Here is a 23,631-nt window from a genome sequence, read left to right on the forward strand (position 1 = left end):
CAGGTGTGGTGGTGGGTGCCTGTAGTCCCAGCTACACGGGAGGCTGAGGCAGGAGAATGGCCTGAACCGGGGAGGTGGATCTTGCAATGAGCCGAGATCGTGCCACTGCACTCCAGCCTGGGTGACAGAGCAAGACTCCGTCTCAAGAAAAAAAAAAAAATCTGCTCATCTTACTTATGTAGCTTATTTATTTCTGTCCAGGCTAAATATAAACTCCTAAGGGCTGGCATATTTTTTGTCTATTTTGTTCTCGACTGAATCCCCTCCTTCTAGAACAAGTGTTTAATACATAGTAGATGCTTCATAAATATTTGTTGTATGATCAAATTAATGAATAAATTAAGCCATACAGATTTTATGCTGACTTTATTGCATTATTAACTCAAGAACACACATAGGGCCGGGTGCGGTGGCTCACGCCTATAATCCTGGCACTTTGGGAGGCCAGGGTGGGCAGATTGCCTGAGCTCAAGAAGTTTGAGACCAGCCTGGGCAGCACAGTGAAACCCCATCTCTACTAAAACACAAAAAATTGGCCAGGTGTGGCAGCATGCGCCTGTAGTCCCAGCTACTCGGGAGGCTGAGGCAGGAAAATTGCTTGAACCCAGGAGGTGGAGGTTGCAGTGAGCCGAAATTGCACCACTGCACTCCAGCCTGGGTGACATAGCAAGACTCTGTCTCTAAAAAAAAAAAAAAAAAAAACACACACTTAGTTCTTCCTTATAGGATGATACAAAGAGAGGGGTGATGATAGATGTATTTCCAAATAGAAGAAATAAATAAATAAAAGGAGAATCTCAATAATTTGATAAGAATATTAAAGATGCTATAAATTACAGGCAACTCTCCTTGTCCACGGGTTTCACATCTAGGTATTCAAGCAACCAGATATTGAAAATGTTTGAACAAGAAAGACAATAAAGTAACACAAAATATTAATAAGAAACAATAGAGTATAACAACTGTTTACATTGTATTTTGTATTAGAAGTAACCTAGAGATGATGTAAAGTGGCGTGGGGGGGGGGGTTATACATAGATTGTGTGCAAATATTATGCCATTTTATATAAGATACTGGAACAGCTGAGGATTTTTATCTCCCTGAGGGTTCCTGGAATCCATCCCCCACAAATACTGAGGGACAGTTGTATTATTTAAATTCCTTGGCAGAAAAAAATCCATTACATTGATCTTTGTTTTTCTGTTTTTGTTGCAGTAGAAGAAAATTACTTTTGCTTAGTAATTCTTTCAGTGTGGTGTTGTAACAGTGGCAATGATTTAGCCATTGTTAGTAATAACTGGCAGGAAACCACAGCAGTGATTTTAAGACATCTCAAGTATGATAACCACCATCATCTAGTGCTGGGTATGGGTAAAAGACTCGGAGAGGTTAAGGGAGGCAGTGGCTCAGAGGACAGCACTGGTCATATAGGGGGAAGGGGCAAGCCTGCAAATCCACTTGGCTTCCTAAGTTTGAGGTCCACAAGGAATTAGGAAAGGACCTGCAATTTCTTTATACAATAACTACCTCATTATTGCATTGTTATTCATGCCTCGTTAAGCTCACAGACATCTTCAAGTAATTTATTTTCAAGATTACATGGACAGAATTTTTTAAACCTTTAAGTAACATACTTAAAAATAAAATAAAACATACCTGGGTATAGTGTTTTTGTGATATACCTTTTTTTAAGAAAATATATTTATTTGAAGCAGATCTTCAACTGCTAGAATTCAACAAGATTTAGATATGTTTCATATCTACTCACCTGTTTTTTCTTTCTCTAGACATAAATCTAAATAAGAAAATATCTAGAGTTTTAATCCAATTTTTAAAATGTTACAACGTTATTGGTTGCTTTTAAAGCTTTACTAGAAGCTCTTGAAAAAGAATGAGCTATACATTTCTCAATAGTAAAAACGAAGAATTAAAACCACTGTACAGATTGGCCAGTGGTTTTTGTCAAAGCTTGAGATGTTCTTTAAAGGACAGCTTAAGACTGAGGACCTTTGAAACTATTTCATTTCATAATTTAGTGTTTAAATGTGTTGGGAGGAATTGTGCAAGTACTCAGCTACTAAGGAAAACAAAACTAAAATAAGACAAATTAGAAACAGAATGGTTAGGGATTTTTTTTCCAGAAACATTTTAGCATTCTGCATCTTTGCCTATCTTAACACAATAAGTTAGTTATACTAAGTCTTATTTATAAGATTGTCAAAAAAAAAAACCACTGAAAATACTGATTAATGTTAAGTTCCTACAGAGTGATAATCACCAGTCTGATATTCTGTAGCCAGAATGCTCAAGCAAGTTGTCGTACTTTTAAAATTTCTGAGAATTTATAGAGCTGTTAGAAGAGGAAGATTAGCATATTTTTAAGTTACTTGAATTTTCAGACTGTGATTTTTTTTTTTTTTTTTTTTTTTTTAGTCTTCTCTGTTTGTTTCACCAAATGACTCTAGTGCTCTCTGACTCTTTGGTGGGTAGTGGTAGGTTAAGAGTTAAAACTATTAATTCACACTTAGTTGTATTCTTATTCTGGAAATGAGAGAACCAATGAAAACTGGTCCCGTAAGGCATTCTTTCCTTTCCCTCCATGAAACGTGTGCCTGGTTTTAATATCCCATCACATCCATGCTTCTTCTCTCTAGGAGGCAGGGCAGTCTTCTCTATTCCAGGTCACACATGTTGTACTTATTCTCACCCCAAAGCTTTAATCCAGGCTTGTCTGTCTAGAGTACGCTTTCCTTTCCCTTTCAGATCTCCAAAATGTATCCAGCCTTTTACATACCTCTCGTCTTAGATCTTCTGTTTCCTGTAACCCGTATTGATTTCTCACTTTGCAATTCTCACTTGTGTATCTGTTAGGAATGTTTTTCTGTGGTAGGTAACTGAGAAGTGTCTGGGAAGGATTCCATTCTCTGTGAGATCCCAGAATCTCCACTAATTTCTTCCAAGTAAATCATGTTTCTGTGAGTATGAAAGAAGGAATAGAACAGAGGTTGGAGAAGCAGTAATTTCTATCCCTAAAGGGATTTGAATTCCTTTATTATGTACTGGATGCAATTGGAATGGTTTCTTCACCTGTAATAGGAACTCATTCTCAACTGGACTCATCCTTCTCTCCACTTTTGTCTGTGTCTTTTCTCCTGTTTCTTAGAAGGACACTTGTTATGGGATTTAGGGCCCATCTGGGTAATCTAGGATGATCCCATCTCAAGATCCTTTCCTTAGTTCATTTGTGTTGCATTTCCAGCAATGCTGAAGACAGAATGAGGGATCAATACCTGTATAGTATCAATAGATAAATACCCATAAAAATAACATCATGCTCTTTGGGATCATACAGCAATAGAGAGCGAGAGAGCAAAGTGGGGGTGGAGAGAGAGAGAGGAAGGGAGAGAGAGAACGCAATCAAAACAGCACAGCAGTTTCAATTATACAAAATATGGAAACTATGTTGTAGGATCCTTATGTAGGCACCATACCCTCTTGGATTTGTGCAAATTGCAGTCATGTCAGTCACATTTCCTGATTTATATCATCCTCTAATCACTTTGACTGTCTACAGCTGTATTCGTTTCCTGAGGCTGCTCTAACAAGTTTCCACAACCTCTGTGGCTTAAAACAACACTCTTTTAATTCTCACAGTTCTGGAGGCTAGAAGTCTGAAGTCAAGGCATAATCCAGGTCATGCTCTCTCTGAGGGTTCTAGAAGAGAATTTTTCCTTGTCTCTTTCAGTTTGTGTTGGCTGTGGGCATCCCTTGACTTCATTGACTTGTGACCACTTCACTGCAATTTCTGCCTCCGTCTTCACATCACCTGCTCCGCTTTTGTCTGTGTCTTTTCTCCTGTTTCTTAGAAGGACACTTGTTATGGGATTTAGGGCCCATCTGGGTAATCTAGGAAGATCCCATCTCAAGATCCTTTCCATAGTTCATTTGTGTTGCTGTAAAGAAATACCTGAGGCTGGGTAATTTATAAAGAGGTTTATTTGGCTCATAGTTCTGCAGGTTGTACAAGAAGCATAGTGCTGGCATCTGCATCTGGTAAGAGTCTCAGACTGCTTCCATTTATGGTGACAGGCAGAGAGGAGCAGACATTACAGGGCGAGAAAGGAGAAGAGAGAGAGGAGGAGGTGCTAGTCTCTTTTCAACAACCAGTTATCCCGGATACTAATAGTGAGGACTCACTCCTGCACACCAAGCTGTTCATGAGGGATCTGCTTCCACATCCCAGACACCTTCCACCAGGCCCCACCTCAACACTGGTAATCAATTTTAACATGAGACTTGGCATGGCCGAATAAACCATATCTAAACCATAGAAGTCCTTAAATTAAGTACATCTGTAATGAGACTTTTTCAAATAATGTAATATTCACAGGTTCCAGGGATTTGGACATGAATATATTTTGGTTGGGGGGCGGGGTGGCGGAGCACCATTCAACCTACTACAATAGTGACAGTAGATGTACTAAATAAATGTGCAATGAATTAGGTTGGCTCTGCCAAAAAAATTGTAAGTAAATAAACATATTGTGTAATGAAATATTCATAAGGATGGTGGAATATTTACTTTTGCAGCTCTCATATTTTGCATTTCTGGATTAAAAAGTGGTTATAAAATATAATGATGAAATCATAGTCTATTCGATGAAAAAGGATAGATACCATACATACAGCCTGTAGATATTTTCAAAACCTCAGCCAATATGGTTCAGTAAGCATGTAACTAACTTTGATTTCAGTGGTAACTCTGTGTGTTCTAAGAAGTGAGTTATGGGTAAAAATTTAGGCAGGAACTATAATTTATATTACTTTAAACTTATATATGCTTATATGTATTATTTTTTAATTCTGGAGAGAGGAAAAACAGATAAACAATATTTAAAGCATATTATAAGGTCATTCCTTTTTATTTTAAAGAAGCAAAAGTTATATTCACAAATTCATTCTTAAATATTTTAACATAGTTTTATAATTACTTGATGTTATACAGTTTGTCCAACTTTAATTCTAGATTTATTTATAAAAGCAATAAAATATATAGAGCATGAGATTACAAAAAACTAAAATACACATATTTTATCCAGTCAGTTTAGTTAGAGTAACACATCATTGCAAAACGTAAAATTAAACCTTATTTATTTTCATTTCAGTATTATCAGTTATTAGCTGATAAAATCAACTCGTTTTGGATTATCTGTTTTGAATGAAAAACGAATATTTACTGTAGTAGATTAAAACAATGCTTTGTCCAAATTCATTTTAGCAATTTGGAAGCCAAAGTTTAATTTTGTTGTTTTGAACACATGAACTTTTAAACTATTACTATTTAAATTTTTGTTTTAATGCTAATTTTAACCTGTAAAACTTGTTGTTAAGTGAATATACTTTTTATACTTTGAAAACTTTCTTTAAAAAGGATAGTGATAAAGGGTAAATTAGAATGTGCTTTGACACAAGTCTAAGCTCTTTCCAGATTCAGGTAACAAGAGCCAAGTGTCTCAGTGTGATATAGAAATGACCCCTGGGAAATCATCATGTTTAGTAACTTAATGGATAGAACAGAAAACGCCAGTAGATTGCTGTGAAAAATATGTCAAGAAAACATTTTTACAGAATTTCTTTCATTTTATTTACCAGTGAACTAGACACTCAATAAATTCGTGTGTTTCTGTTGCTCAGTGTTACCGCACTGCCAACTTTTCTACCCCATTATTGATATAAGTTGCGAATAGCCTTACTGTTCACCATCTGTCATGAAAGAGTCAAGTTTTTCTTTTTTTTTAATAAGTTTAGTTAATCCTTTATTTTTTCATTTAGCAGCTACATAGGCATAGTGTACTGTACAAAACCAGGATATACAGCAGAAACCAAGGCAAACACAGCCCTTCCAATATGGAGCTCACATCTTGTGGGATGGAGAAGGAAGGCATTAAATAATTAAGTATACATTTATTCATTCTTTTTTTTTTAGTTATCAAGCAATATCTTTATTCAAACAGTAGTAGTGCAACCTAAACATTTGTAGAACTCTTTTTTTTATTATTATACTTTAAGTTTTAGGGTACATGTGCACCATGTACAGGTTAGTTACATATGTATACATGTGCCATGCTGGTGTGCTGCACCCATTAACTCGTCATTTAGCATTAGGTGTATCGCCTAATGCTATCCCTCCCCTCTCCCCCCACCCCACAACAGTCCCCAGAGTGTGATGTTCCCCTTCCTGTGTCCATGTGTTCTCATTGTTCAATTCCCATCTATGAGTGAGAACATGCGGTGTTTGGTTTTTTGTCCTTGCGATAGTTTGCTGAGAATGATGATTTCCAATTTCATCCATGTCCCTACAAAGGACATGAGCTCATCATTTTTTATGGCTGCATAGTATTCCAAGGTGTATATGTGCCACGTTTTCTTAATCCAGTCTATCATTGTTGGATATTTGGGTTGGTTCCAAGTCTTTGCTATTGTGAATAATGCCGCAATAAACATACGTGTGCATGTGCCTTTATAGCAGCATGATTTATAGTCCTTTGGGTATATACCCAGTAATGGGATGGCTGGGTCAAATGGTATTTCTAGTTCTAGATCCCTGAGGAATTGCCACACTGACTTCCACAGGGGTTGAACTAGTTTACAGTCCCACCAACAGTGTAAAAGTGTTCCTATTTCTCCACATCCTCTCTAGCACCTGTTGTTTCCTGACTTTTTAATGATTGCCATTCTAACTGGTGTGAGATGGTATCTCATTGTGGTTTTGCTTTGCATTTCTCTGATGGCCAGGGATGATGAGCATTTTTTCGTGTGTCTTTTGGCTGCATAAATGTCTTCTTTTGAGAAGTGTCTGTTCATGTCCTTTGCCCACTTTTTGATGGGGTTGTTTGTTTTTTTCTTGTAAATTTGTTTGAGTTCATTGTAGATTCTGGATATTAGCCCTCTGTCAGATGAGTAGGTTGCGAAAACTTTATCCCATTTTGTAGGTTGCCTGTTCACTCTGATGGTAGTTTCTTTTGCTGTGCAGAAGCTCTTTAGTTTAATTAGATCCCATTTGTCAATTTTGTCTTTTGTTGCCATTGCTTTTGGTGTTTTAGACATGAAGTCCTTGCCCATGCCTATGTCCTGAATGGTAATGCCTAGGTTTTCTTCTAGGGTTTTTATGGTTTTAGGTCTAATGTTTAAGTGTTTAATCCATCTTGAATTAATTTTTGTATAAGGTGTAAGGAAGGGATCCAGTTTCAGCTTTCTACATATGGCTAGCCAGTTTTCCCAGCACCATTTATTAAATAGGGAATCCTTTCCCCATTGCTTGTTTTTCTCAGGTTTGTCAAAGATCAGATAGTTGTAGATATGCGACATTATTTCTGAGGGCTCTGTTCTGTTCCATTGATCTAGATCTCTGTTTTGGTACCAGTACCATGCTGTTTTGGTTACTGTAGCCTTGTAGTATAGTTTGAAGTCAGGTAGCGTGATGCCTCCAGCTTTGTTCTTTGGCTTAGGATGGACTTGGCGATGCGGGCTCTTTTTTGGTTCCATATGAACTTTAAAGTAGTTTTTTCCAATTCTGTGAGGAAAGTCATTGGTAGCTTGATGGGGATGGCATTGAATCTATAAATTGCCTTGGGCAGTATGGCCATTTTCACGATATTGATTCTTCCTACCCATGAGCATGGAATGTTCTTCCATTTGTTTGTATCCTCTTTTATTTCAATGAGCAGTGGTTTGTAGTTCTCCTTGAAGAGGTCCTTCACGTCCCTTGTAAGTTGGATTCCTAGGTATTTTATTCTCTTTGAAGTAATTGTGAATGGGAGTTCACTCATGATTTGGCTCTCTGTTTGTCTGTTATTGGTGTATAAGAATGCTTGTGATTTTTGTACTTTGATTTTGTATCCTGAGACTTCGCTGAAGTTGCTTCTCAGCTTAAGGAGATTTTGGGCTGAGACAGTGGGGTTTTCTGGATATACAATCATGTCATCTGCAAAAAGGGACAATTTGACTTCCTCTTTTCCTAATTGAATACACTTTATTTCCTTCTCCTGCCTAATTGCCCTGGCCAGAACTTCCAACACTATGTTGAATAGGAGTGGTGAGAAAGGGCATCCCTGTCTTGTGGCAGTTTTCAAAGGGAATGCTTCCAGTTTTTGCCCATTCAGTATGATATTGACTGTGGGTTTGTCATAGATAGCTCTTATTATTTGAGATACGTCCCATCAATACCTAATTTATTGAGAGTTTTTAGCATGAAGAGTTATTGAATTTTGTCAAAGGCCTTTTCTGCATCTATTGAGATAATCATGTGGTTTTTGTCTTTGACTCTGTTTATATGCTGGATTACATTTATTGATTTGTGTATATTGAACCAGTCTTGCATCCCAGGGATGAAGCCCACTTGATCATGGTGGATAAGCTTTTTGATGTGCTGCTGGATTCGGTTTGCCAGTATTTTATTGAAGATTTTTGCATCAATGTTCATCAAGGATATTGGTCTAAAATTCTCTTTTTTGTTTGTGTCTCTGCCTGGCTTTGGTATCAGGATGATGCTGGCCTCATAAAATGAGTTAGGGAGTATTCCCTCTTTTTCTATTGATTGGAATAGTTTCAGAAGGAATGGTACCAGTTCCTCCTTAAGGATACCCAGGAATTGAACTCAGCTCTGCACCAAGTGGACCTAATAGACATCTAAAGAACTCTCCACCCCAAATCAACAGAATATACATTTTTTTCAGCACCACACCACACCTATTCCAAAATTGACCACATACTTGGAAGTAAAGCTCTCCTCAGCAAATGTAAAAGAACAGAAATTATAACAAACTGTCTCTCAGACCACAGTGCACCCAAACTAGAACTCAGGATTAAGAAACTCACTCAAAACCACTCAACTACATGGAAACTGAACAACCTGCTCCTGAATGACTACTGGGTACCTAACGAAATGAAGGCAGAAATAAAGATGTTCTTTGAAACCAACGAGAACAAAGACACAACATACCAAAATCTCTGGGACACATTCAAAGCAGTGTATAGAGGGAAATTTATAGCACTAAATGCCCACAAGAGAAAGCAGGAAAGATCCAAAATTGACACCCTAACATCACAATTACAAGAGCTAGAAAAGCAAGAGCAAACACATTCAAAAGCTAGCAGAAGGCAAGAAATAACTAAAATCAGAGCAGAACTGAAGGAAATAGAGACACAAAAAACTCTTCAAAAAATTAATGAATCCAGGAGCTGGTTTTTTGAAAGGATCAACAAAATTGATAGACCGCTAGCAAGACTAATAAAGAAAAAAAGAGAGAAGAATCAAATTGATGCAATAAAAAATGATAAAGGTGATATCACCACCGATCCCACAGAAATACAAACTACCATCAGAGAATACTACAAACACCTCTATGCAAAGAAACTAGAAAATCTAGAAGAAATGGATAAATTCCTAGACACATACACTCTCCCAAGACTAAACCAGGAAGAAGTTGAATCTCTGAATAGGCCAATAACAGGATCTGAAATTGTGGCAATAATCAATAGTTTACCAACCAAAAAGAGTCCAGGACCAGATGGATTCACAGCCAAAAGAGTCAAGTTTTTCAAGTGGACACAGCTCACTTACATGATTTTAAATATTTTGGCTATTGCACATTTCATATTACTTCTGTCACAGAGATACAGAGTCTTTCACAATGACACATCTGACTTCACTGTTTTTCTGGCTTCTTATCACATGACTGTCCGTCATTATTTTTATTTGTTATTTGAATGCTTCTAGTTTATATAATGTATTTTAGGGGTGTCTAAAATCCACACAAAAAATGTGGAACATATATAGGTACAAACATATATGTATATATATATGTTATTAGAAAGTTGCTATTTATTTTAGCCTGGCATGGTGGCTAACACCTGTAATCCCAACCCTTTTGGATGCCTAGGCGGGAGGATCAGTTGGGTCCAGGATTTTGAGACTAGCCTGGGCAACAAGGTGAGACCCTATCTCTACAAAAAAAAAAAAAAAAAAAAAATCTTCCGGGGCATGGTGGCATGTGCCTGTAGTCCCAGCTACATGGGAGGCTGAAGCTGGAGGATTGCTTGTGCCCGGGAGATCAAAGCTATGGTGAGCTGTGATTGCATCACTGCACTCCAGCCTGGGCAACAGAGCAAGACTCTGTCTCAAAAACACACACAAAAACGTTACTATTTTACTTATCAAGGCTGCTTACAGGAAACATTACATTTAAAAATTATAAAAAAGCAGCATTTCGTTTTTAGGTCATGCGGTCTTTTTTTTTTTTTTTGTAAATATTGGCCTTGGGCCAATTAACTTATGCTTGTAAAGGGGCATAATAGAAAGAAAATTTTAAGAACTATTTTGAGATCACTAATATGTTATTTCAAAGTGGAGCAGAAGACTTCGAAGGATACTGACATCGCAGTCATAAGGAGCCTGCTGAATTTCTGAGTTAATTGGAACTCAAGCAGAGAAGGGATGGGCAGGTTGTATGTATACCTAGATATGGAAAATAATTGGATAGTGCCTAAGAATGGGCGTTTGATAGGCATGAAAACTTTAAAATACAATTTTTAAAAAATGAAATAAATTTTTATTTAAATAAAGAACAGGTTGGATATCAATGACATGGAACTATATTAGAAAATGTTAATTATCTTGATGGCAGAAATTCAGTTTTATTTTTAATCTACATTTGATGAGAATAAAGGAAAAGTAAATAACATCTGTGCTAATTATAATCAGAGTAGACAATGTTCAAAATATTTTAATTTTAAAATTGGCTGTGTCCTATATTGTTAGTTTTGAGGGTATGCAGTGGACATTATTCCCTGAAGTATATGAAAGTAAATTTGACTAACAGGGTTATATAAATGCATAGTTTTTGCTTGGAAACTGATAACAACTTTCTAATGAAAAAATTGAATTAATTCTTATTATGTTGGTTAAGTTTATTCACTAAATGACCATTAAATGTTGTAAACATTCTTCACTTAGGTGAAGTTGTATTTGAAGTTTTGCTTTCACTAGTTTTTTAAGAATAAAAGTAATACAAGTACAAAACAACAAAAGCGGAGACCCCTGTTGGGCAAACAGGTAAATCAAAAGCTGTTTTCTAATAATAGAATCAGTATCTGCAAGAACCGTTGATCACTTCTAAGGATTGGCAAAAACATATAGTATTCCAAGTATTTTTTTAAAAAATGTTTCTACAGATGTGATATACGCCTTCCTTACCCTCTTCGGATATAGTTAATAGAAAAAGTGCGAATGTTTTCTCTTAAGTAATATAGTAATTTTTCCTTAGAGGAATGTTGACATTTTCTAAAAGTAAAGAGTATTGTCTTATTATGAGTCTAAAAATGAGATAAGCCTTTGACCTAAAGTTCTTAACTGCCACTTGTGCGAGTACAGTGCTTCCATTATATTATAGATTTTATAATAGTCACTCAGTTATGTGACCTTTCAATTAAATTATTGGAGCTGATTCTAATTCAGGATTTCCCTGAAGATCACTTGAATATTCATCCAATTCAGAGGTTCCCATGCATCTCATTAAACATTATGACCCACCAGGAACGTGTGTTGCTGGCACACCAACATCAGCCCTGAGATTCAGATTCCTTTTGAGAGCAATTTATGGGATTAATTTACCTGTATGACTTAGTCCTGTTAAGGGGTTCATTCAACATCAGTTGGGTCATCTTTGCTGGAGACTTTTTTTATCTGAAGAAATTTAAAAAGTATTCCTAATGATACTTAATTCTTATTTTAATTTAGGCAAACATGAGGTGTAGTGCTCATAAAATGCCTTATCTTTGAGATTTGTTCAGTTTGACAGCCTACAGAATATCAGTATATTAAAAACGAAGTAATTTTCAGCTTTTGCCTCTCAAGTTGTCTATTTGGAAGCAAAATTCAATAGTTTGAAGATGATAAATCTAGTTAGTTTTCTCTGGAGCATTCGACATGAACAACAATCCATTACTTCTTGATATTTTCCCTGTTGGCCTCAGTGGCACCTACTGTCTGTCACTTGGTTGTAAAAGTGTCTGTTCCTATTTAGTGTCCTGTTTCTTTTGCCTGCCCCCTGAATATAGTCTTTCCAGTCTCCTTGCCTGTTTCCTCTATAATATCTCTCAGGCTTTATTTGTTCCTTTATGGATAGTACTGCCAAATCTGGGTAGCTTAATCTCTTAGAGTGCCTCATTTCTTCCAGTGGAATGGTAAAATTACAATCATTATAGGAGATATTATATTTAAAAGACTTAGAAGAATTACCAGTTCATAGTACATGTGAGACTGCTTTCTCTTCTCTGTCTTCTCTATATCCCTGACTTCTCTTTTGAATTTCAGACTTTCATTTTCAGCCATCAGCTAGATACATCTAATGGCCTCAGGGCAAAAATAAATATTTTCAACTTTTCCCCTCTGCTCTCAAGTATTCCCTCTCTAAATAAATGGCATTACAATTTATCTGCCAGGTATAAAACATCCAAGCCACCTTTATTTCCACTCTTTTCTTTAGCGTTACCTTCTACACCCATTTGTTTCATGTCTGCAATATTATCAGGTCCACTCCCTGCTATGTACTCCTCACTGATATCCTATAGTACTAGAATTCTTTGTTTGCACAAACTTTGCTTAGCTCTTTTTAGTTTAAAAAGATGTTATGAAATGAATACATCACACTCCTATTAACCTTTTCTTGCTGAGTCAGTCAAGATGAACTTGTTTATGGCTCAGGAGAAAGCTCATCCAGAAGTTCTTGGAGTATATATCCAGTGTGAGTCAATAGGGGCTCTCTGCTCATTGTAGATACCCAGGGTCTCGGGCTGACAAGGCTACATCTCAGCAGTTCCTCCCACAGTCACTAAAGCAGTGGGAAGAAAACATGATAAATTACAAACTGGCTCTTAAAATGTATGTAAGAAATGGCACATATTACTTCTTGCATTATTGGCCAAAGAAATTCACATAGACACTTATAACTTGAAAAGGGCTGGAGAAGTGCAGTCCTACCATGTGTATTTAAGAACTGGAATATTTGTGAAGTCTTAATGACTAGACTAGCACACTGTTTTTCTTGCGTATGTTGACCTTCCCTTTTCTAAAACTCTTTACAACACAATTTTTTATTTTAATTCTATTTTTAAAATCTATGTACTTCTAATGCCTGTCATTGTCTACATACCATGTTACTTAATCATAGCATGAAGTGTACTCTCTCTTTTTGCATTGAATAGAATTTCATGTGGATTTTGGCATGTAACTGATTATTTCATTTTTCAAAATATAGTTGGCAATATACTATTCTATTTCACAGTTATGTTGTAGATGGCTTAACTGTTCTTTAACTTCTGGGAATTTGGAACCTTTCAAGTTTTACTCTTAGTTTATACAACATTTATAGAAAGGACTATAAAGAGTTGCAATAATTCAAAAGATTAGACTGGCAAATCAGCCTTGCACAAATAAGAGATCTTACCCAGTATCAGTTTACTAATAATTTCCAGGAGCACAGACAAAGCAGTTTAGGGACATTGATGACAACTACCCAGTCCTTCTTTGCATTAGACACATGCTTTCTGACTCAGAAAAACAGGTGAAGTCTCTAAGTATGGTACATGAGTTACCAAGCATACAAGGGAGTATTGAGGTAACAAACTGTCTTCATATAGCTGTATAGCTTACATAACATTTTCCATGGAGCTATACCTTATAAATCCATAGATTGTAAATACATTTATTTACCAGAAACAATCCTAAACTAGAGACATCCTACTGAAAACATTCATAGATAAGGATTCTCATCCTAGCATCTATTTGGTAGCAGGTTTAGTTGTCAGCTTGTTTACAAGAAAGTGATACCCCTACCTTTCTTTCTTTCCCTGGATCATACCCCTGATAACAGAAGAGAAATGGATTATAAGCCAGTTGTTTAACTGCTTTCTCCAAAAGACTCAAGTGGCATATATTTGTGAATTAGTATCCAAAAGACTCAAGTGGCATATATTTGTGAATTAGTATTTATGTTCACGATTATTTATTTGAGATTTAAGATACAAGAAATTAAATTGTATCTTTAATTTTAAAAAGACCTGTTAAAATATTATAAACATCTGATTTACCCTGCTCTATGCCTGAGTGACCTTAGCTTAGTTACATTGCTATGAAAATAAGTATGCTTATCTGTATGGAATTACTTGATAAATAATTTTCTTAGGCTTTCCTGTGAGGATAAATTTCACTGTAAATCATATAGACTTGAAGAGTTCTCACTCTTTCTCCAGAAAGACATTTCTTTCCGTTTCTTTCCCATTATGCCAATGCGTTCCAAAGAAAGTGTTTACTTACTATCGATGTCTACATAGTAGTCATGTCTGTCTGTTACTAACATTGGCCAAATTTGGACTGAATATAAATTTGTCTCTTTAAAAATGAGTTTCAGTGCTATTAGAATAATTATATGACTAATTAGTTTTGTTAAAACAAATGTAATATATCACAAAATTGTGTAACAAGTTTAATAATTTGGATGTGTTATATAAAATAATGCTTCCCTGCTAAATTTGAAACCCCATCAAATATTATCACTTAAGATAAGTAATAATTTAAGAAGACATGGTAAATTTTTTTTGGTATGTTATGATTCTTGTTTCAAAACTTATGGTGTTACTTTAGGTCTGGGGATAAAGCATGCTGTATTTATTCAATTAATAATTAATATTAATTATTTTTATGTCAAGGTTGGTTTATTGAAACAAATATGCTTCATTGCTTAAACTCTTTACATATAGTCATGATTGACCCCTAAGAAAATTTAAACTCATTAGACAGATTAATAAATTAATACTCTGCTTTTTTATTATACTTTAAGTTTTAGGGTACATGTGCACAACGTGCAGGTTTATTATGTATGTATACATGTGCCATGTTGGTGTTAATACTCTGCTTTTTAAGAAAGATTTTAGAGTTATCTTTAAATTCATATATAAATCATACAATATCTATAACTCATATCCTAAATAAATTCACTTATGAAAATAAATCCCAGAACATAGTTCTGATTGCAATCACCTGGGTTTCCTTAATCCTTCAGCCTTCTGGGGGACTTGTACCAATACATTATTAGAAAATTTTAAAAACCCATAGACATGGGAAGGGCTTCTTTTCCTCAGTCATTAGATACTATTTGCTTTAGTTGCTCTCAGTTTGGCTATAAGCCCTTGCTAACTTTGCAGTTGGTTACAGAATAAATTTGCAAGGCTCCTGCTTTCCTCCATATACCACTGCTGATGGAGCTTTAAACGCAGCTGAGTTGTGATACATGGAGGCCTGTTTTTCCTTTTACTGCCCACCACTAAAGTCCCTTCAATCCCACGACATGAAAACTTTGTGTTGCAAAAATGTTTACGGGAGATTTGAGACTACCTGGAAGAAATAAGAATGATACAACAAATAAAAAATAAACTTGATCCTTAATATGACTGTTTTTAAAATCCAGGGTAAAAGAAACAAAGTTAAACCCCTCACATTATTTTCTCTTTGTTGGTATGCTCCATCCAAGCCCTGTGCTCTATCCTAGTCTCTATGTTTCTCTTCTTGCTTAGAAATCTGCATCTTAATTCAATTCTTCCATTACAGAGCTCCTGCTTTTGGTTAATAGTGACATCTACCTCAGTATAAGAGATGAAGTTCATTACAAAGTATTGTCAAGCAGAAAACCATCTCCCAGAAGGTGCTCACTTTGGGTTAGATCATGTTTTGAGGTCAGTTGTTTTCACTTTGCTGATGTTTAAACCTTCAAAGTATGCAAAAATAGTATAAATATTTTCCATCCTGCATCCATAAGTAGTTAGTAAAGGAGAGGATGGTTATATGTCACTGTAAAGGAAAACAGGACAAAGGCAAAAACAAATGAAAGTCAACAAACTAAGATGAAATTAGGGTGAAGTCTCGGTATAAAAGGTTTGCACAGTCCTAGCATAGGCCCTTCTGATAAAGATGAACCAGGATTTGGCTCTACATTTCTTTCTTAAGGGCTCATACTGTTTTCAAAATATAAAAGATCCTAATAAACTAGAAAACTTCATTACCTACCCACTAGAACAAAGTCTCCTTCAGAAGCAAAATCAATTAAAGTTGCAATTTGTTCTTTACACGGAGGTCTTAATCTCCTATCAAGCAAGCTAGGAATTGATTATTCTGGAAATCTTATAGCCCAGGCCATCTCATTCCATTTAGAAACCTTAATGTCTTTGGTGACCAATAAAACCAGAAAAGTTTTGGCCAGAGATCTTCATTACTAATTCCCATTCTCATACAGCTATTCTTGCTCTGGCCAGATCCAAATGTCTGCTGCTTACATTTTTTATGACATGTGAGACCCCATTTCATAATATACAAATTCCATGACATGCTGCACATATTCTTAGGAATCTTCCTTTTATTAACACAGTATTTCCAAAACTATGGTGCTAATTGCTGGTTGTCATGAGACAACTTTAGGTGGTAGACAAACAAGGCATTGATAACTTTGGATGACATAGTGAGAATTTTACTTCATTGCTAATTCTTCTTTACTCATTCTGATCATGTCAAGAACAATAGCTGAGTATGTTAATCCTTAAGACTTTTTAAACTTGTTATAAATATATACACAAGATAATGTATATAGGCATATATATGGCTTCACTACAGCACTACTTTTTTTTCAGATCTAGATTTAATTAAGTTTCTTAAAATACATCTGTCTTGGATCTCAGACTTCCAAATCCTACTCTTTCAGTTCCTTAAAGGCTGACCTCTCTTCCCTTACTAGCCAAGACCAAGAATTCTGTCATCAAAAGCACTATCTTGCACACATTTGCATGTTTTTTTTTTTTTGCCTTGACCCACATACAACTAGAAAACATCTAACCTTGCATTAATGGTATCATCCTCTTTCTCTGCTAATCACAGTGGAAGAAATGCCACATTATGCAGAGATTGGTACCATTAGAGTTTCCTAGTCTTCAATGCTATCTAAATATTAACACTATCTACAAGTCCTCTGATTGCCTACTCAGATGTTGTGCCCCATAGTTGTATTTAAAATGTTTCTACTTCATTTCCTATTACACTACCTCCTACTATCCTTTCCACTGTTGAGGCAGACATATACTCTTTAGAGGAAATAGAATCTATCCCCAGTAATTCCATCAAGTAGCTAATCCTACACTTCTAGTTTATATGTATTCAATCAGCCATTTCTTGCTTAAATGTCTTAAATGACCTCCCCTTACCCTAATCATAAAGTGTAACTCCTTAATCTGCCTAGTGAGGCTTGTTATAATCAGGCTATGCAACTCTTTCTGGCTTTCTCGCCTGCCACTTCCCCTCTTGCACTTCATGATGCAATTATATTGCATTTCTTTCAGTTCTACAAATTTAGCTATGCTTAACTTTTTTGTTGTTTGTTTGCTTTTTTTTTTTTTTTGAGATGTAGTTTCGTTCTGTCACCAGACTGGAGTTCAGTGGCATGATCTAAGCTCACTGTAACCTCTGCCTCTTGGGTTCAAGCGATCCTCCTGCCTAAGCCTCCCAAGTAGCTGGGAATACAGGCGTGTGCCACCACGCACGGCTAATTTTTGTATTTTAGTAGAGATGGGGTTTCACTATGTTGGCCAGATGGTCTCCATCTCCTGACTGCTTTACTTAACTTTGAGTCTTCATACATGTTATTTCCCTCTTCTGTCTGAAAACCTCTAACTCACCTTCCTAAACAGCCAACTTCTATTTGTTCTGTAAACCTCAACTTTGGATGCTAATTACTCTAGGATGTCATACCCAAGTTTACAATATTGGATTAGGCATTCCTCTTATGTCCTCCCAGAACTCTCTGTATTCACTATACATTGACACTCATTTCATAATATTGAAGTTGCCTATTTATTTGTCTATAATCTCCCTTGGCACTTAGGATTCTAGAGGCCATTGACTAAATATGTTGATATTGCTTATTATACTCAGTGCCTCACACATGGCATGTACTTAATGGTGTGATGATGTTCAAATGATGTTATAAGACCATAATGTCTAACAGAATAAGCGGGACCTGTTGCTCATGATAAACAAAACTACTCTTGGCCTCAAATTTAGAGATCCTGATCCTTGGGTCCCAGTTGACATAATTCCTTACTTCCTTGTGTAGGAACCATACTAATATTCTCTGTATCATTCCAATCTTAGTATATGTGCATCCAAAGCCAGCACTTAATTCCTCAGGAAAAAAAGCATGGTATTTTTTCTAGTCTTATTTTATAGATCAATGGGATAAGACAAAATACAGTGGTATGAAAACATTTTCTTATGTGTTGAATTGATCCTGTGTACATGGCTAACTGCTGATCTGGAATAATGTAGGACTAATTCCAGATTTTGATCGATATTGAATAAGTTTAAAGTTTCATTCCTAGCAGAGATATATTTAATTAACAAAGATGTATTGGATGCATCATTACCAGGCACTTGAGATATATCAGTGAACAAAACAAAGTTCTATGTCCTCACATCAATTACATTCTAACAGGGGAGAGGGACAATAGCAACACAACACAGGGGAGAAACACAACAAACAACACCACACAACACAAAACATGACAAATAAATTACATGCTATGTTAGAAGGAGTTAAAGCCATTGAGAAAACAAGATCACAATAAGAGAGAAATAAAAATATTGGGATTGGACTATGGTTCCCAATTTTAAGTAGAACTTTTCTGGGTAATCGTTGTGAAAATGATTTTGAGCAAAGGTTTAGTAGAGGTGAGAGTTAGAGGAAGAGCATCTCAGGGAGAGGAAACAACCAGTTCCCTGTAATCAAAGTTTCTAATGCAGAAGCCTGATTGACATGTTCATCATAGCAACAAGGACTGTGGAGACCCAAATCATTTATATATTTTTTGCAAAGTAATATCAATAAATCATTTATTGTGTATATTCATCTGTGTTTCCTGAGTTTATGGCCATACAGCATTTTGAAGGTACAGGCAACAACATTTCTTAATGAGTTAGGTGCAGGGTGAATGCATATAGACCCTTATGCTCCAAGGGATAGCATAGGCACAGGTAGGAATGTCATGCTCTTATAAAAATTGAAGGGTCTGACAAGCACAGGTGTCTGAATCAAAGACTGCACTTTTTAGCCCAGAGGTGGGCTTAGGTAGCTCCTGTGAAAAGAGGTAAGTTTCTCCTTGAAATTTCCCAGGTTCCCCTCTAGCATATAGATCAAAGAGAATTTGGAACCTTCAAGTTCTATGACATAAAACTTCTTCAAAATTATTTTATCTAGAAAAATATTACATCAAGTTTAATAGAATTCCTACTGTGGTCATGGGGGCAAGCCTCATTCTTCATCCAGAAGATATTTAATCTTCCACAATATGGTTTTCCTTCTAAGCCCAAAGCACAGTCATTCTTTGCTGCTTGCCAATCTCCTGTTAGAATTCAGCACATCTGTAGAAACTATCAGAATGTCTTGTACAATCAGGCAAGGATATTGTTTAGCTGCTTCTTTGGAAATTACCAAGTGTACACATTTATAACTGATTTTTAAAGACTGAATATACAATCCTAAATCCCTTTACTTCATTGTTTGTGACCTACTTCAATTAGGTCACACAAAAAAATCACATTAAAAACTTTACTATACTGATCAGGTAGAAGACAAACATTCAAACACTTCTAGTAAAGTATTTGTTCATCTGAAAATCTTTTACGCTTGATAACACTGATCTTAAAGAGGGACAGTTCAGACCTACTGTATTTAAGTAGCATAATAACTTCTCTAATTAATATTTATAGTAACGTCTCTAATTAATTATTTAAGATATTATATTTATTGACAAAAGACTTCTCTACTGCATATTATTTCTCTGTACACTAATGGCCTTTCATATAATAGAAATTGTATTGGTAATAAGAAAAGATAGTGGAAAGAAATAACTGAAGGTGTCTTGTACTGAAGATGTGAACCTCAGCTTTTTTGTCCATCCAGATGGTGACATTGTGATCATTTTAATCAGCATATTTTACTTGTATCATGAAAACACTGTAAATATTAAATCACAGTGCAGTCAAACCTGGATTAGTGTCACTTCTTTTAATGACTCTGTGACCGTATTCTGTATAGTATTAAATACAGTGTCAGTGTCCAAAGACAGTGATATTAAAGTGTAATTTTTTTATCATTTCAATCAAACTGAGGGGATCTAAAATGTCTAATAACTTTCGTGAAGGAAACCTTACTGTTTTATGAGCTACAGTCAATCTTTAACAAAATTTCCTACAAAATTGTCAGTAGGCATGATTTCTTTTATAGGAAATGTAGTGAAATTGCCCATCTATATTCATGTGATTAATGTAACATAGAATTTACAAATTTAAATGCATAATGCTGGAAAAGTAGAAATAAAGATTTTTATAGTAACACAAATCTGTGCTACATACATTTAATATATTCATGGATTATAAAATGAATTGTGTTCAATAGCTCAACATTTTTAATTGGGTTTGCAATTATAATAAATTGTTACACACATTTTTCAAGTGGATTTTCAGACTTCTCAAATATTTGAGTCTACATTTTCATGTCTACTAGAAAGCATACAGAGAAGTTTTTTACACAAGTAATAATATTATTTCTAAATGGCTTTTTGGTTTTTTCTTCCACACATTGCTTATCCCTGTGGGCAAATCTTTGTCAAGATTTTCTCATCCTAGGAGTAAAAGGGTTTAAACTGGCTTCTCTAGTCAGATTGATCTTACAGGAATCAGTTTTAGATGTATAGTCAAGCAAATGGACTTCTAAGGACAGCAAAAATGAGAACACAACATTGATAGCACCACCAGCAAGACAGATCATGAAAAACAAAACAAGATGACCAAAAAGGTGCTAGGTAAATATGAAAACATGTATAATTTCTCAGTGTACTCTTTTACTGTCTTTCTTTCATTTTGGCCAAATATCACGTATTTCATTCTCCATGTTTTTAGTTTTACTTCTCCAGACCAAATAAGCCTTCCTTTGGAAGCAATAGGTATTGGCAGTTTCTCCAACTTGACTTTTTACTTTTTTAAAAAATGTGAAAGTGGTTCCCTATATAAGCAAAAAGATCAACCAGAATATTATTTAGTATAAAATAATGCCACTTAAAGGAGAACATTTTCTCCTAAAATGTGTTTTTCCTAAAACACTTTGCCAGTATATTCAATTCATGAAGTTATGAACATTTTCATTCAGCAAGTATCTGTTGGGTTCTGCAAGAAAACAGAGAGGTGTTACATAAGAAATATGAAACGGAAACCTCACATTTCCAGGAGCATAACGTCATTCCAAATGATGCGATGTGTACATGTTAAATTGTTCATTAATACCACAAAGCAGTAATGTGCCAGAATGATACCACATCCCTGCTAATGTTTTTCCTGCCTCTCTGGATGTTGCCTTTCCTAGACCATATCTAGCTATTAAATTGAGTCTTGATCCTGGATTCTTTGTTCTTTTCCTTATGTTACCTCTAAACTTTCAGTAGGCAACTATATCCTTACCCACTAATCGCCATCTATATCCACAAACACTAACATTCAGTATCTCCAGGCCACACTCTCCTCTGCCTACTTCTTACCTCTTTTTGAATAATATATCCATAAAGATTACTCATGATCCTCTCTTTCAATCTAGACCCTCTTCCAGTGTTGCTGTTTCAGTGAATGGCACCAATATTCATCCACTGGCACATGAAATCTAGAAACAGAATAGTCTTCTTCGACCCTTCTCTGTCCAATCTGTCCACTTCCATCCATACCTACCAGCCCACCACTCTAATCCAGGCATCCTATCACACTTCGCCTGGACAAGTATGATGATTCTTAACTGCTCTATTTTCATCTTTGAAAATAGATCCTTTCAAAGTATTCTCCATATAGCAAACAAATCATCTTTAAAATTGAAATTTAGTCTAAATGTATTCATGTGTCCATAAAGCTGTTTTGTTTTGTTTTATTTTTCTTAAATACATGGCCTTTGAAGGCTGCCTGGTTTGGTCCCTGTTTCTTTATCCTTGCTGTGCCTGTTCTAGCTACACTAGTCTTACCACAGGCCCTTTTTCTTGCCCTGCTTCTCCTTCTACATACCTACAAATGAAATACTCATTTCTTTCTTACTTTAGCTGTTACTTGGTTTCCGGCTTCTAGTCTATGCTTCACTTCTTCAGAGACCCTCTTATTAATAGGTTATTGGGGCACAGGAGACCTTTCCTTCATGACATTCACTTTTTCTTATTTGATTATCACATTTCTTTACAATTTCATTTCTTTATGTGATTATTTGATTGGAGTCAGTCCTCTCGTTTACTGACGTTTCACAAGATTAGAAGGTGCACCTGTTTTGTTCACCTTTGTAACCCTGGTACTTAGCACTGTGGGACACAATAGAAGCTCTAAATATAAACTGAATAACTATATCAATAAGTGAACAAATGAACCAATGGATGGAAATAGTATGTAACATGGTAATAGAAAAACTTGTGAAGGGAATAAAAATAAACAATAGAGGAGAGTTGATATGAAACTTTGGGCTATCTAGGAAGGAAAAGGACATCAGGAAAAGAGGAGGTGAAGAAAGGCATTTGGCATTTAAAGCTGCAGAGTCATTTGAGCAAAGTTCTAGGAATACAAATGATCTTTAGGTGGTAGAATGGTAAATTAACCAAGTGAAGCATATTGGTTCATTATCATGAACAGGGGAGGTAACATTGAAGACATAAGATTAGTTTAAATTTATGGACTTTGGAATAACAGGCTGTAGGAGCTAACAGAAGCTTTTTGATTAGGTTTGCATGGTGGGTAGCTATGGAGGATGTGTAAGAGCAGGAGATCAGTTAGGACACTATCCCAATAATATAGTTTATTGGATGCATCATTAAGCATCCATTCAAGGGTAAAAAAATCTTATGATTTTGCAATTATTAAGTGTTTATGAAGGAAAAGCTGCTTTCTTAGAATAAAATACTTCCATTAATCTTTTTAAAAACAACAGCAGAAAAAGTATTTTGACTAATGAGTAACTACTTGGTGTTGTTCTGGGAAACTATTTTGAAAAGCTGGAAGTTAATGGCTATAACCCTAAGTGCCTTAAATTTAGTTCAGTGTGATAAAGCCCCTCACATATTTTCTTAGTTTTAAAATTCTTATTTAGTTTGTCTACGTAAAGTGATATACACATAATGAGGCAGTAGAAACTTCAGTGTATATACTTAGCTCCTTTGTACCATATTCACCCTCTGTGACTTGACATGGATTCAATATGATAAAAAGTAAAAATGAAAACAAAGTTAACTGTTGCTGTTTTGCGTCAATTTTGCTGTTCCTTTTTTTTTTAAAAAAAATACTGGTTTGCTTTGGTGACCTTTTCTGTGTTTGGGCAAGCATCCCTTAAGCTTTCATCCAGTGATTATAAGCAGGCATTATGTACTGTTTGACATGGTCATTACTTAATGCTCACTTAACAGAATTCTACAAGACCAAATTATCACAGTAGGTGAAGGAACAGATGGCCAGCTGGCCAGAA

At 35.6% G+C, this 23,631-nt stretch overlaps 1 protein-coding gene and 1 non-coding gene across 3 annotated transcripts in view; one reads left to right on the forward strand and one right to left on the reverse strand.

Moving 5' to 3' along the window:
- The window catches only part of EDIL3 (EGF like repeats and discoidin domains 3), a 442,216-nt gene that overhangs the window by 167,462 nt on the left and 251,123 nt on the right, over positions 1-23,631 (forward strand). The gene's annotated exons all lie outside the window — the stretch shown is intronic.
- LOC112439932 (U6 spliceosomal RNA) lies at positions 18,169-18,275 on the reverse strand. The gene has a single exon (XR_003028152.1). It is a non-coding gene; the product is annotated as a U6 spliceosomal RNA (small nuclear RNA).

This window comes from Pan paniscus, chromosome 4 (genome assembly GCF_029289425.2).
Source record: "Pan paniscus chromosome 4, NHGRI_mPanPan1-v2.0_pri, whole genome shotgun sequence".
NCBI lineage: Eukaryota > Metazoa > Chordata > Mammalia > Primates > Hominidae > Pan > Pan paniscus.